The following is a 13783-nucleotide window of genomic DNA, read 5'->3' as shown; positions in this document are numbered from 1 at the left end:
GTAGTTGATTGAGGGTTTGGGTTGTTAGCTGTAAAAATATTATGTGTAGTTGAACCCATGGTTGGGTGGAGAATCGTCCCCAAAAATTTGTTGCAGTCAGCGGGATCTAGGTAGTGTTACAACTTTGAAACCACCAATAAGGTATATCGTCACTACAGGTTAGTCTTCTCTACTAATGGTTTCAAAATTCTATGCTAATTAGTTAAATAGTTTGCGTGTTGATTATTAATCACATAATTTGATGTAATTAGTGTATGTTTGAACTTTAGGTTGTTACAAAATCAGAGGCTGAATCCATGTTACCCATTGCGTGGAGAACCCAAAGCACAAAGAACACTAAGATGTAATTAGTGTATGTTTGAACTTTAGGTTGTTAAAAAATCAGAGACTGAATCCATGTTACCCATTGCGTAGAGAACCCAAAGCACAAAGAACACTAAGAAGGTAGCCCTAGCTTAACCTGCCATAGGGTTTGTAGAGATCAAGGTTGATAAACATCCCATGATTTTTCAATCTTTTCAAGGAATGTATCACTTCATGTGTTGCTACAATGCCATCTAAAATTTGGCACCCTTTCACAAACCTCATTTTCACAATCCATGTTAAGTCTTATGTAATAGAGGTTTTAGACAATGTTTGACAATAACAAATGAGATGATTTTGTAAACAAAATTACACAAAGTGATGGGACGAAAACCACTAAGGTCCTCTAATTTTCCAAATTTAGGGATCAGAGTAATGAAATCTGAGTTGAGACTCAACCATACCTTCTTCATTTGGCGAGATTCTTCTACTACTGCATGAACTTCTGGACCAATAAATTTCCAACAGACCTGGAAGAATTTTATAGCAAATCCATTATGACCGTGTTCTTTATTCTGTGTCATCGCCATAATCGCCTCTTCTACTTTAGAGTAGGCGATTTCTCAAATTAAAGCTTCATTTTGATCGTGATTGACCAAGCTTGGGATGTGGGAAGTTATACATTTAATTGTTTCTTTGTCTACTTGAAACTGGCTCTTTGAGCATATCATGGAAATTAGAAAGTAGTTCTTGCTCAATTTCTTCATGATGCAACATGTAATGCCCCTCCCTTGATTTGATTGAGAAGATCCTATTGTGTTGGTAGTGCTTTATCATAGTTTTATGGAAAAATTTATAATTTCACTCTCCTTCCCTTATCCATTGTACTCTAGAATTTTGCCTCTAGAGATTCTCCTCTTGCATCCTTTGTTGTGCGATTTTATTGACTAGTAGACCTTCCTCTTGTATGGGTGCTTCTATTCTACCCCCTGTAATTATTTTCTATTGGACTTGTTGTATTTGTATTTCCAAATCTTGTTTATTTGCGAGAATATTACCAAATCCTTTGCCATTCCATTCATTCACTTTATGTTTGAATTCTTTCAATTTGAGTTGGAAGGAGTGCATCTGGTTCCTTCCTTGCACAAAAATCTCCTCCCACCAAATTTTAGCTTTGTTTAAGAAGTCTGAATCTTGCAACCAAAATCTCTCAAATTGGAACAAACGATTCCTAGGAGCAATTTTCAAATCTAGTTCTAGTTTGATGGCCCAATGGTCAAAACCTAGGAAGGGGAGGATCACCACCTCCACGATGATATCTTTTCCCATTAGCATTTTTAAGACTAGGAATTGATCTAGGTAACTCGTTATTTGGAACACGCCCCCTTTGCACTTATTCCACTTGAAGATCCCATTAATTGTGGGAAAATCCACCATCCATAGTTCTTGGATTAGTTCACATAATTGATATGCCTCTAGTTCTAATCTTCTTAAAGCACCTTTATTTTTCCTCCATCGATATAATCAGGTTGAATTCATCCCCAATAATCCAAAGCTCATCATGATGTATCCTTCTTATTGCTTGAATATTAGCCAAAAAGGTTGTTTTTTCTACTGCTAAATGGGGGCCATAAACTATTGTAAAATCGATCACTTCCCTTGTCCTGATATGTTGAATCTTGAGAGAATCCTTGGACATGCAATCTAGTTCGTAAATGACACTTCTATGGAATTCCATAGAATTTCTATCCCTCCTACACTTTAATTAGCATCAATTGCCATTGTTTCATGCCCTTTCCAACAATGATTTGCCAATTCATTCAACCTCTTGTTGGAAGCAATGTTTAATACTTGGGGGAGGGTGGTGTTGAATCAATATTAAGGCTAACTTCAATTTTTATGCCAACTTATAATTTCATGTTCAAACTTGAAAATCATTCATGTGAGCCATCATCATCATATCATATAACAACAACACGAACCAACACATAAACACACACGCACCATGAGTAGCATACATATGAGACACAAAGGTTCACTGTGGAAATCCTTCCACAAGAAAAGAACAACAAATATTTTTTTTGTATTATGATGTAAGTCCTCCTACTCTATTACATCATTCTCTGTGAGAACCCACTCACTAGAAGCAACAACTCCCTTAGATTGTTTGTTAGCACCCACTAGCAGGAAGCACCAACTCCCTTCTTTTGTAGACACTTGATCAACTTACCAAAAGAACCAACTGAAGCACCGACTTCATGGAATTTTTGCAAGCACCAACTTGTAGCTTCTTGGATATATGCAAGCACCAACTTGAAGGAGGTACCAACCCCTAAGATCTCCTCATATATACACTCAGATGGAGGCATCAACTCCCTGTTTATAGGATCCAACCCACACTTCAAAGGGAATCACTACTCTATGTAAGAGGCAACTACTTTTCTTATTTTTAACTTTGCATTTGCCAGTCCTCAACCCTTTTTTCCCTTTAGCAGCCTTCACTCATACACAACACTCACAACAGTCTTTCTTCTTCTCACTCTGCACATCCTGCAACAACACACATTCAACACTTGACCCTCATACACTCAACATATTAGATCTCAACCTTCTTCTTCTGCACAGGCAGTACTAGCCTCTCTCTACAACACACACTTACTAATCATTCTACTACCAATCCCTCACATGCACATCTGCAACACAGGGAATGATGTTGTCCATTCTGTCAGTCAGACTACCCAAGTATACTCCGTTAAGCACCTATACTACTAGTGTAACCCCTTATTGTCATTAGTACAACCCCCTTATTATATCGCTGTACCCATGTAGTCCCCATATTGTTATTATTGTTCCCCATAGAAGCCCACTATTGTTATTATTGTGCCCTTACATTATTATTATTATGTCAGCTCTGATTATATTATGACCCCTTAGACTCCTATATATATAAAGGAGGTCTTGTCATTTGTATCATCCAAGAATTGTTCATTTGTGCAATGTAAAGGAGGTTGCCCCCTCGAAGAGGCTAAATTCTAAGGCATTCATCTATCTTTTCTATCTTTTTGTGAGTTGGTTTCATAACATTTGGTATCAGAGCTATGGATTCTAGGGTTTGTCTACTCCAAATAGGTCATCGTGGCATTTTTGCTATAACATTCTCGCTACGAAGTTTCAGAAGATAACAAAAAAACCCATTTGAGAAGAAATTGGTCTGAACCTCGGGTCCAAATTTCAGATCTTGTCTCACTATATTTTCGGATATATGATCTGAGGAAGTTAGGGTTTTTGCAGACTCCCGAATTACATCTTAAATAGGTGACCTTGGGAAAATCGTCATAACTTTCTCTCTGAGCATTAGATTGAAATTTCGTAAGAAGTTACAGAAAGAAGACAGAATGTAGAAGGTCAAAACAGTGACACGTGGCATGTCATACAAGTTCACTATTTTGAAAAGGTGTATAATCAGGTCATCTTAGGAGATTGTGCATAACTCTTTCTTGGAGAATCCAATTTCGATCAGACTGGTGGCATTGGAAAGAGGACATAGAGGATTACTGCAGGTCACGATTTCAGAACTGGAATTTCCAAAATTACAGAGTTACAGTCGTTTCAAGAGCGAACTCCTAAAATCAAGAAAAATCAAGTTGAGGAAGTTTGATGGCAAGGATTCGATAAATTGGATACTACAGATGGAGAAATATTTTGATCTACATGGTGTACCACTGTTACAAAATGTACGCATTGCAACTTTATATTTGGAACCAAATAAGTTTGTATGGTATCGATGGCTTTTCTCTCGTAAAAAAATTGTCACTTGGGCTATATTTAAAGATGAAATGATAGCACATTATGAGGATACAAAAAGCAACACTTTTTTTAGCCAATTGATGAATCTCAAACAAAAGGGTTCAATGATGGAGCACATTGAGGACTTCCAAAAATTGAATATAAGGGTAAAATATATTCCAGAGGAGCATAGGATTGATATGTTCATAGGGACTTTAAAAAATAACATCTAGCATGAGGTTCACCTTTGGGAACCAGATTCATTGGAAAAGGCATTCAGGTTGGCAAGAAAAATGGAAAGCAAAATTATGGCAACAAGGAATTTGAATTGAGGGGTATCGAAGGAAAACCTGGAAAGATAATAAACTCTAACAGCATGACAAAGCTTCTAAATAAATAACAACGGGGTGTAATTGCACAATTATGTTCACTAGAGGATCCCACATCGAAATCATGTATTTCTCCAGATCTCCAAAACGTTTTGGACAATCATTCCAAGGTATTTGAGACCCCTGAAGGCCTCCCACCTATTCATGATCATGATCATGCTCTTCATTTGGTTCCACGAAGTGTTCCTCCAAACATCAGGCCTTACATATATCCATATGCCCAAAGGAGTGGGAACTCATTCAAAAGTTGTAGAAGATCCCAGTTCAAACAATATTGCGAGAACTTGACAAGGAAGGAAAAATCATATTGGAACCTGAAGCAGTCATAGAACCGAGAAATTAAAAGCTACGAAATAGATCAATTTTAGAGTATCTCATCATGTGGAAGAACTTACCCACTGAATATTCCACATGGGAGGACAAGAATTTATACAGAAGCATCAAGAACTACTTAAGTGTCGAGGACAACACTTTTTGAAGGAGAGGGGCATGTTAGGTCCCTATACTACTAGTGTAACCCCTTATTGTTATTAGTACAACCCCCTTATTATATCGCTATACCCATGTAGTCCCCATATTGTTATTATTGTGCCCCATAGAAGCCCACTATTGTTATTATTGTGCCCTTACATTATTATTGTTATGTCGGCTCTGATTATATTAAGACCCCTTAGACTCCTATATATACAGGAGGTCTTGTCATTTGTACCATCCAAGAATTGTTCATTTGTGTAATGTAAAGGAGGTTGCCCCCTCGAAGAGGCTGAATTCTAAGGTGTTCATCTATCTTTTCTATCTTTTTGTGAGCTGGTTTCATAACATACTCTTAGCATGGCTCTCCATCCTGTTGTTACAACCCAAACACTTGGCCACTACAAAAACATTAAAGTCTGAGAATGGGCAACTGAATGTTCTTCCATACTGAGAATTAATTCTATGTCAAACTACATGATTTAGGAGTTCCTCTATTAAATTTTGCTTGTTAACCAATATGGTTCTCCATTCCTATTTTTAAACCACATAGGGCTCAAGGTGTAGATCAGCATGGCTCTTTTTGTTGTGCTTTGATCACAACATTCTTAGGCCTTTTTGTTTATCATTTCATGGCGTGAGAGGCACTACAGGTTTGTCTTGATTTGAGTGATCTAAACAATCCAATAAATCTTTGTGCATTTTGGTCCTTGCAACTCATTCCATGTTCTTGTCAATCACCATTAATTAGCTGCACCAAATTCAATGTGTGCAATTACCTAGTCGCCCAAGCTCTGGTAACCCCAATTATGGCCATAACCAATTTTGGTATAACTGTCAAGTGTGATAAGAACATCATCAAATTTTCCAACTCGTTCAAGCCTTCAGAGCATACATCTGCAATGCTTTGCATATAGCCCAAAGTGCTTACGCTCGTAGTGCATTTACATTTTTATTAGACCAAAGGCCCAGGGTCATAATAATACGCGAAAATACCATAGAACCATGGTCTTGTTAGCATGAAAAAGCATCGCAAAACCATGTTTAGGGTATGCCTTTCATCATTTGGAAAAAAAATCAACTGTTAGAAAAATCTCCATCCCTGGCTTCGTTACCTTGGCTAAATTCCCATCGCACCTTTGTTTTCCTCTGGGGTAAGCGTTCCGGGATTATGTGTTGTGGTGGGTCCGATCGATGCCTTTTTAATTGGTCTTGTGCTCTGCCATAACCGCCAGTACATCTCGTTCATGTATTGATGCCCAATTAGCCTGGAGCTCCCTCACTTGTGTGATTTCAAAAACCTTCCTAGGCAGCCCTTTCGGGATGAAGCTTCCGAGTTGGCATCATGCTTATGTCATCAATGCCAGGTGGTGCCTCCCAAGTGATGACACATGTCACTTAGTTTGGACCTCTTTGTTTACTTGAAAACATCCATCTGCTCGCCACGCCTCCTCTGTTCCATACTGCCACATCATGTTGATGTCATCTCTGGACAATAAAATGCTACCACACACTTATCAGTGAGGAGAGAGAAAAGAGTTATTGGGCCTTGGTTTTGTGTTGAATTACTTTATAAAATTTCAAGGGTCCCGATCAATTCTTTAATTCCATGCCGCTCTATCACATTATCCTGACACCTAACTCATCTTAGGCCTTTTAAAGTCACATTGCACCTTTTTTCTTCATGGAAGAAACTCCTGGAATGATGCCATCTCGGACTTGTACTACTACGTTGCACCTTTGAACCATCCAGGGTAAACCCGCCAAGATGAGCTGTGAAATGGGACCTCCCATTAGCAAATAAAAACACTTGTTGCTGCTATTCTGTGTGTTGAACCATCTGGGAAACTCTCCACCAGGATGAGCTGTGCAATGGGCTCCATTACCAACTAATGAAAATTTGTTCCGCTACGCTATTGTCTTCCAATGTCTGCCCAACTACCTGTTAATGACTATGCTACCTACTTCACTTCATTTGGAAAAATGCCAAACTTGGTCATTGCTTTGACCCTACTCTAATTTTAACTTCGCAACTTGACCTTTGGGGCACCTGCCTTTGACTGGCCATAAATTACAATCTAGGAGGCCATTTGCAAACTTCTACATACTATTGGAAAGATATTTCTAAACACTATATAACTACACCACTTCCAGGAACATTTGAGCTAATCAACTAAAGTAAAACCTACTTCAAATCCCATGCCAACAAACCATCATAACTATAATATTTTAGCTTCTTACCTCATCCTGCTACTATGATGGTTCTCTACCAAAGTTTACAACCACCATGGAACTCCCCTGAGCTTGACACACCACCATGCACATCAATGCTAGTCCATTTTTCGTCACTGCTAGCGTGGTTGAAATTAATACTAGCCTAGTTGACATCAATGCCAACACACCAGATGCCACCAACCATCCTAACAATGCCAACTGTCCAACAATTTGTCCCTTTGGTGTAACAACCCCCGGTTAAAAGTTCATGTAATAAAAGTTAATAAAGGAAAAAATAAGACCACGGTTAAGGGACACTTATTCCAAGATGAATGTTGGGCAACGATATCCTAGTGGGCATCACTGGATGTGTTTATGGCTAAGGGAAATTGGCAAAGGAAATGGCTAAGGCATTAAAAAGGACAAAAAGGTATTTTGGCACATTATTTATGAAAATAATGGAAATTAGGAGAAAAGGAAGGTGAAATGTCACATGTTGCATGTGAGGAGGAAATTGAAGGAAAATAATGTAAAATGAAGAAATATAGGCCTCATTAATAAAAATGCTTCTAAGGATCAGTTCATGGCTTTTTTTTTCAGTTCATTTTTGGGGCTCTCTCAGTATTCTCTTTCTCTCTCACTCCTGCACACTTAGAGTTTCTTGGAGCATTCTAGCTTTGGAGCAAGGAAGGGAAAAACAAGCAAAGGATGGAAAAGGAAAAGAAAGGAAAGCAAAGAACAAGCAAGGATGAGAAGGATCAAGTAGTTTCAGCAGGAATACCTGCATGTACCATATTGCATGTGTGAATTCCTAGCTGGTTTTGACATGCATGACTTTAGATGTTGGTATTTGGTTCTTTGTCTATCGGTGGCATGGTCTTGCCGGGTTATGATAGTGGCTTTCAGTCTTGACTTTCCTTTTTTTGGATAGCAATGGTGTGATGGGATTGTTTCTCAGTTTTGAGCTTTGGAATTTCCAGATGGTTTCGGAATTTGGGGCGGAGGTGGTCTCAAGAAAATTCCCAAAAGCCTAGGAATCCCTTGACTGATTTTGGTGGGATACATAGTAAAGCCTGAGGGTGGAGTCTCAGTTTAGGGCCTATTTATCTGGTGTGGACTGTGGTAAATCCTCAGAGATAAGGAGATGGAAAATTCCTCAAGGATAGTGACGGATTCCGGAGGCATTCCAAGCTCGGTTTGGTTTTGTGATCGCGATGTTGGTTTTGGTGAGTTCACGGTCTGGTGAGGGTGGAGGTGGTTTAAACTCTAGTTTCCCGTGGTTCTTTTTGGATTGATTTATCCATGATATCCCACATTCATGCTTCGTATATGGCACGGGGGTGACTAGATTAAAGAAATATTTGGTTTGGCCATGTTTATGGTCGGGTGATACGTGGAAGTCCTAAACTTGGTTGGTTCTTGCCTTGTTTAATAAAAAATAACTTCTCTTTCTTTTGTACTTGTTATTATGTGGCCTTAATGGTTGTTATCCCACTGTTATTTACATGGTTTAATGATACTTATAAGCATGGTTATATGATTGGTTATAGTCATGTTTATTTCATATATTTACTTGTAAGTGAAAGGATAATGGATGCAAGACCTAATTGGCATCAAAATAATTAAGGGAAGAGGGTGGTGATCCTTCTTTTCAAGTCTCATATGAGTTATTAGTAATTTATGTTTTTTCTTGTATTCATGTCTTGTAGATTGTGTTGATGCCAAGAGTTTGACAAAATATCAGTCTTGGTTGGGGATGGTCAGGCCTAGTCCTGGAGCTAGTTTTTTGGCTTGCAAGTCTTTTTGTCATGTAAATTATGAATTGTGAAAGCTATAGGGGTTTCTGGGTAGTGACTTGGATTACGGGTTTGAAAGGTGGCATAAATCTCGGAGTCGGAGGCACAGGTTTGAGGAGAAAAGTCCCCAGACATGCCCATGCCTTACTGTGGGAGTGATTGGAGCCTCCCAAATGTAGCCTTGTCCATATAAAGGGAGCATCTAGGGGTTTAATGATCTAAAACTTAGTGGGACCCAGGGGCTGGTCATGGGGATGACTGGGAAGGCTTCTGGGAGTCCTGTAGTAGGAATATAAGGTCTATGTTGTGGATTTCCATTGATTCCACTTCCTTAAGGTCACCTAGGAGGTCGAGTCTTGTCATTGTAGCCCCTCATCTCATGTTTACCCCAGGTAATCCGGTGAAAGTGGGTAGATATGAGTGTAGGCATCATTACAAGGTAGTATCAGAGTGGGTTGCGCTCTCTATGTGAAAATTTTCATGTTGTCAAGGTCATTATCATCATGCATAGGATCAGGGTATACTATTTGTATAGTCATGCATGATGTTATGTGTTGATAATGTTACATATCCATATATGCTTATGTTTATACATGTACATGCTCATGTTGGCCGATCTTGCAGACGCGATAAGACTCCCATGAACAAAAATAAGATATGGATTTTATTTTGGCATCTATTTGGATTTTTTGACATGATATACTTGCAGGAAGAATATAATCAAGGATGGCGAGAAAAATGGTAGACTATAGCTCTCGTGACTCTCCTTACAAATCAATTGGGTAACAAGGAGATGAGGGTTTTCTTGGTATGGCAGATACATTGAGGAGATTGAGGGTTGAAATCATAAGTTGTAAGGCAGATAATGACAGGTTGGTTGAGGCTCAGGAAAGACTTGCAAGGGCTCAGGAAAAGAAAATAGAGGTTAATGCAGTTATCCTTCAGAGCTTGTCAGAGTTGCAGAAACAGGGACAGATGAGGATCAGTCAGGAGTAGGAAGAAAAGACCAATGGAGCCTATGGTAGCAGGTCTCGGTTCAGACAGAGGTTGGATAGAGAGGACACAATTAGAAGTGGAAGATCATTGGACACATTTGACAAGATGATTGGTATGTATAGGCATCATTATTGTTCTTCTTCTAGGAGACATTACCGTAGTCATCACTGTCATCATCCTTACAGGAAGGGTGAGTACTTTCCTGAGGATTTGAAGAAAGTCAAGTTGCCTACATTCGATGGAGAGATGAAGAAGTACGAATATGATTAGGCATGGTTTCTTGGGTTAAATAATTTCTTCAGATTTCATAGCTATGCAGAGAACATGAAAGCAAAGATAGCCACTTTTAGTCTTAAATCGGAGGCATATATCTGGTGGGATGATATGAAGAATGTTAAAGGTATTCAGGAGGATAACTTGATTTGTAATGAGTTTGAGAGGATATTCAAGAAGAAGTATTTGTCAGAAAGGTACTATGATTACAAATCTAAGGAGTTTTATGAGTTGCAGATGGGTTCCATGACAAATGATGAGTATACTAGCAGGTTCTTGAAGCTATTGAGATACGTGCCTTACCTCAAGGAAGATAAGGCCAAGGTTGAGAGATTCATTAGTGGAATGCATATAGAATAAATAGAACAAATTGAGTTCGATGAGCCTAGATCGTTGGAGGAGGCCATCCGAAAGTTGAAACATTGTTATGAGCAGTCGAAGCACAAAGTTGCGCCTAAGCACGACTTGAAAGGAAATGAGAAAGTTAAAGGAAAATGGCCACCAAAGAGGGGAATACCTCAAGATGTAGGTGATATAGAAAATGTGGGCCCTTACAAGAAGTTCAATACAGTTGAACAGGGACATGGAGAGCAGCATACTAGAGGCGATGGTAGAGCACCATTGCAAGGTTGGATATGTGGCAAGGATCATTTTCAGAGGGATTTCCCGTAGTATCAGGGTGGTAGACCCCAAATCTATAGTGATTAAGAGGTGCATACAGTTGGAGATGTTGGTCATATCATTCCTCAGATTTATGCAGCTGTGGACAACAAGTGGGCGAATCATGAGGCATCTATCATTGAAATGGACGGTAAGCTTTGTGATCAAGTTGTTTTTATTTTGATTGATCCTGGGTATAATTATAGTTATATTAATACTGACTTGGTGGATAAGTGTGGTTTGAGAAAAGAAGTGCATGCAAAATCTTGGTTGGAATAGTTGGCTACAAGTAAAAGGAAGAAAGTTCACCATTGGGTAAGAGCTTGGAAATGAGTTAAATGGTATGCCTACAACAGCACATTTGAATGTACTTCCATTGGGATCATATAACATTCTTTTGGGTATGGATTGGTTTTACCTTCACAGGACGAAAGTGGATTGATTCGACAAGGCCATTGAGTGTCTGGATGATAATAGGGAAAAGAGAAATTTTCAGGGAAAGAAGAAGCCTACATCAGTGAGGATGGTTACCGCTATGTAGGCTAAGCATAGATGCATAAATGGTTGTGTGATGTTTGCAGTGCATATATCTAGTGACAAGGGTAAAGATGTTGAGGATGCAAAAATATCCAAGAGGTACTTTGTATTGCAACAATATCAAGATGTGTTTCCAGTAGAGATTCCAAAGTTAACTCCTCATAGGGAAGTAGATTTCTCTATTGAGTTGGTGTGAGGGGAAACACCAACATCGAAGGCACCTTACATGATGGGTACCCTAGAGCTAGTAGAGTTGAAATTGAAGTTAAAGTAGATGCTCGACAAGGGATACATTAAGCTAAGTGTATCACCTTGGGGTGCACCAATGTTGTTTGTAAAGAACAAAGATGGTACTCTTAGGTTATGGATTGATTACAGGTAGTTCAACAAGGTGATTATCAAGAATAGGTACCCATTGCCGCGTGTTATCACTCAGGTTGTCCTTAAGCTCCGGAAAAGGATACGGCCGAGGTAACCACAAACCAACTTTGGACTGCAGGTTCTAGCCAACCTGCAATCAGAGAGGGCTCTCTCTTTTAGATTTAGCTTTGTTTGAAAAGGATTTTAGGCTAGGTCTTGAGTTCAGAGGGTTTTTGTTTTGTTTTTGGTGGGAAGGAAGATGTCTCAAGTAGAGAGGAAAAACATAGTCTGGTAAGTTTCCAACCATTGGGCGTGTTGTCAAGGAGTCGGACTGCTGGTGCATTTTCTTGGTCACAAGAGAAATAAGGAGCAAGGTAGCTGCTCATGAAACAACACTTAAGCTTAAAAGGATGGAATGAGGGATAAGGAATGAGAGGCAACAAAGAATCTCTCACTCAGCTTAAAAGGGGGAAGGTGAATGAGCTCTATCTAGGAGCAATTAAGAATTCCTAGACAACTGTCAAAGATGAATGGATTAGGGGAAATATGAGCCACAGGGAATTCATATTTATGACTGATCCAGAGGAAAACATAAAGAAACAGTAGAAAATGAGCATAGAGGGCATTTAAACCAGGTTTAAACTATTCTTTCTTTCCGCTATTTTAGATGGTATATCAAATGAAAAAAACAAAAGGTAGGAAAACTTATTGAGTCATGTTGCAGCACAAGAATTCCAAATTCACCTCTTCAAACCATTAGACACAGAGCAGACAGTCTTTCCTCCAAGCCTTTCAACAGTCTTTGATTACAGAAAGCATATCAGGTATACAGTGCGAGTCTCAACTGAAGACTATCAACCAACCGACCCTTTAAACAATACAGAGGGTGGTATATATAGGGAATATTTATCCAAAATTATCTATTACAGCCGACCTAACAGGTCTGACAGAAAACTGATTACTTTAACCTAATCTTATCCATAAATAAATGCAAGAAAATATCTTTGAGCTATGCTGGGGGCAGCTGTATCAAAATGAGTTAATGTCTGTCCTGGTGGCTCTGTGCTGTTCATCTGTCATAACTGTGCATTGGTCTTTGCACCCTTGCTGTTCGGCGGTATTGAATGCTTTTGACTGTGATTTGAGAGCTCTGATGGGCTTACGCCTCCTGACTTGACCTCTCTGAGGGACTCATTAATGTACAGGTGCTTTGAGCCCCTAAAAAATATTTGCTGATACTCTTTGGCTCTAAATCGGGATGCTGCTCTGACGTGCTGTGTCTAATCACAAATTAATGGCCGCTGTTCGGCTCTCTGTTTACTTCAAAACTGCTTTCTGCTACTTCCTGAGTGCCTCGCAAAGAAAAACGGCTCATTCGGCGCCTTTCGGGCTTCCTGGGGGTTGCAAAATGAAAAGATTCCCTAAAGATTCCCCATTCTGGCCCAAAAAATCTAGCGATGACCGATTTGCGCTAATCGCTCATCAAAACTGCCTTAGAAACTGATTCCGGGGCTCCGAAGTGCGATTTTTTGCCCTTCGCGCCAAAAGGTGCTGATGACGTCAGTGGATGTGACTTCGTACGACGGGTGACGTTAGCGATGACGTCAGCATGATGACGTGGCGGGATGACATCAACGTGATGATGTCATCCTGTACGGATGGTGACGTGGCAGGGTACGGTGGTAGGTGACTCGGCAGGGGGCCACGCGGGCGGACGATGTGTCGCGGTGACTAGGCAGGGGGGTGATGCAGGCAGGTGATGTCACAAGGGAAATGGCGGTAAGCGGTAATGGGCGCACCGCCTTTGGGCCTGAGCGGTTTTGTCAGAGGGGGCTCCGCCACAGCCCAGGAGGTGACGCATGGCGGGAGGTACGGCGGGAATACTGCCCATCTCCCGGACGCTAACCATCGGGCGGTTCGGAGATGGGATGGCCCGTCAGCCGTAGATCTGCGGGGCGGATGATCCAACGGCTGGCGGCGATGGTGAGTCGGCGGGGG

This window comes from Pinus tabuliformis, chromosome 8 (assembly GCF_031772625.1).
Source record: "Pinus tabuliformis cultivar Carrire ecotype Pingquan chromosome 8, CPIR1, whole genome shotgun sequence".
NCBI classification, from domain to species: domain Eukaryota; kingdom Viridiplantae; phylum Streptophyta; class Pinopsida; order Pinales; family Pinaceae; genus Pinus; species Pinus tabuliformis.
This window is presented reverse-complemented; position numbering follows the sequence as displayed.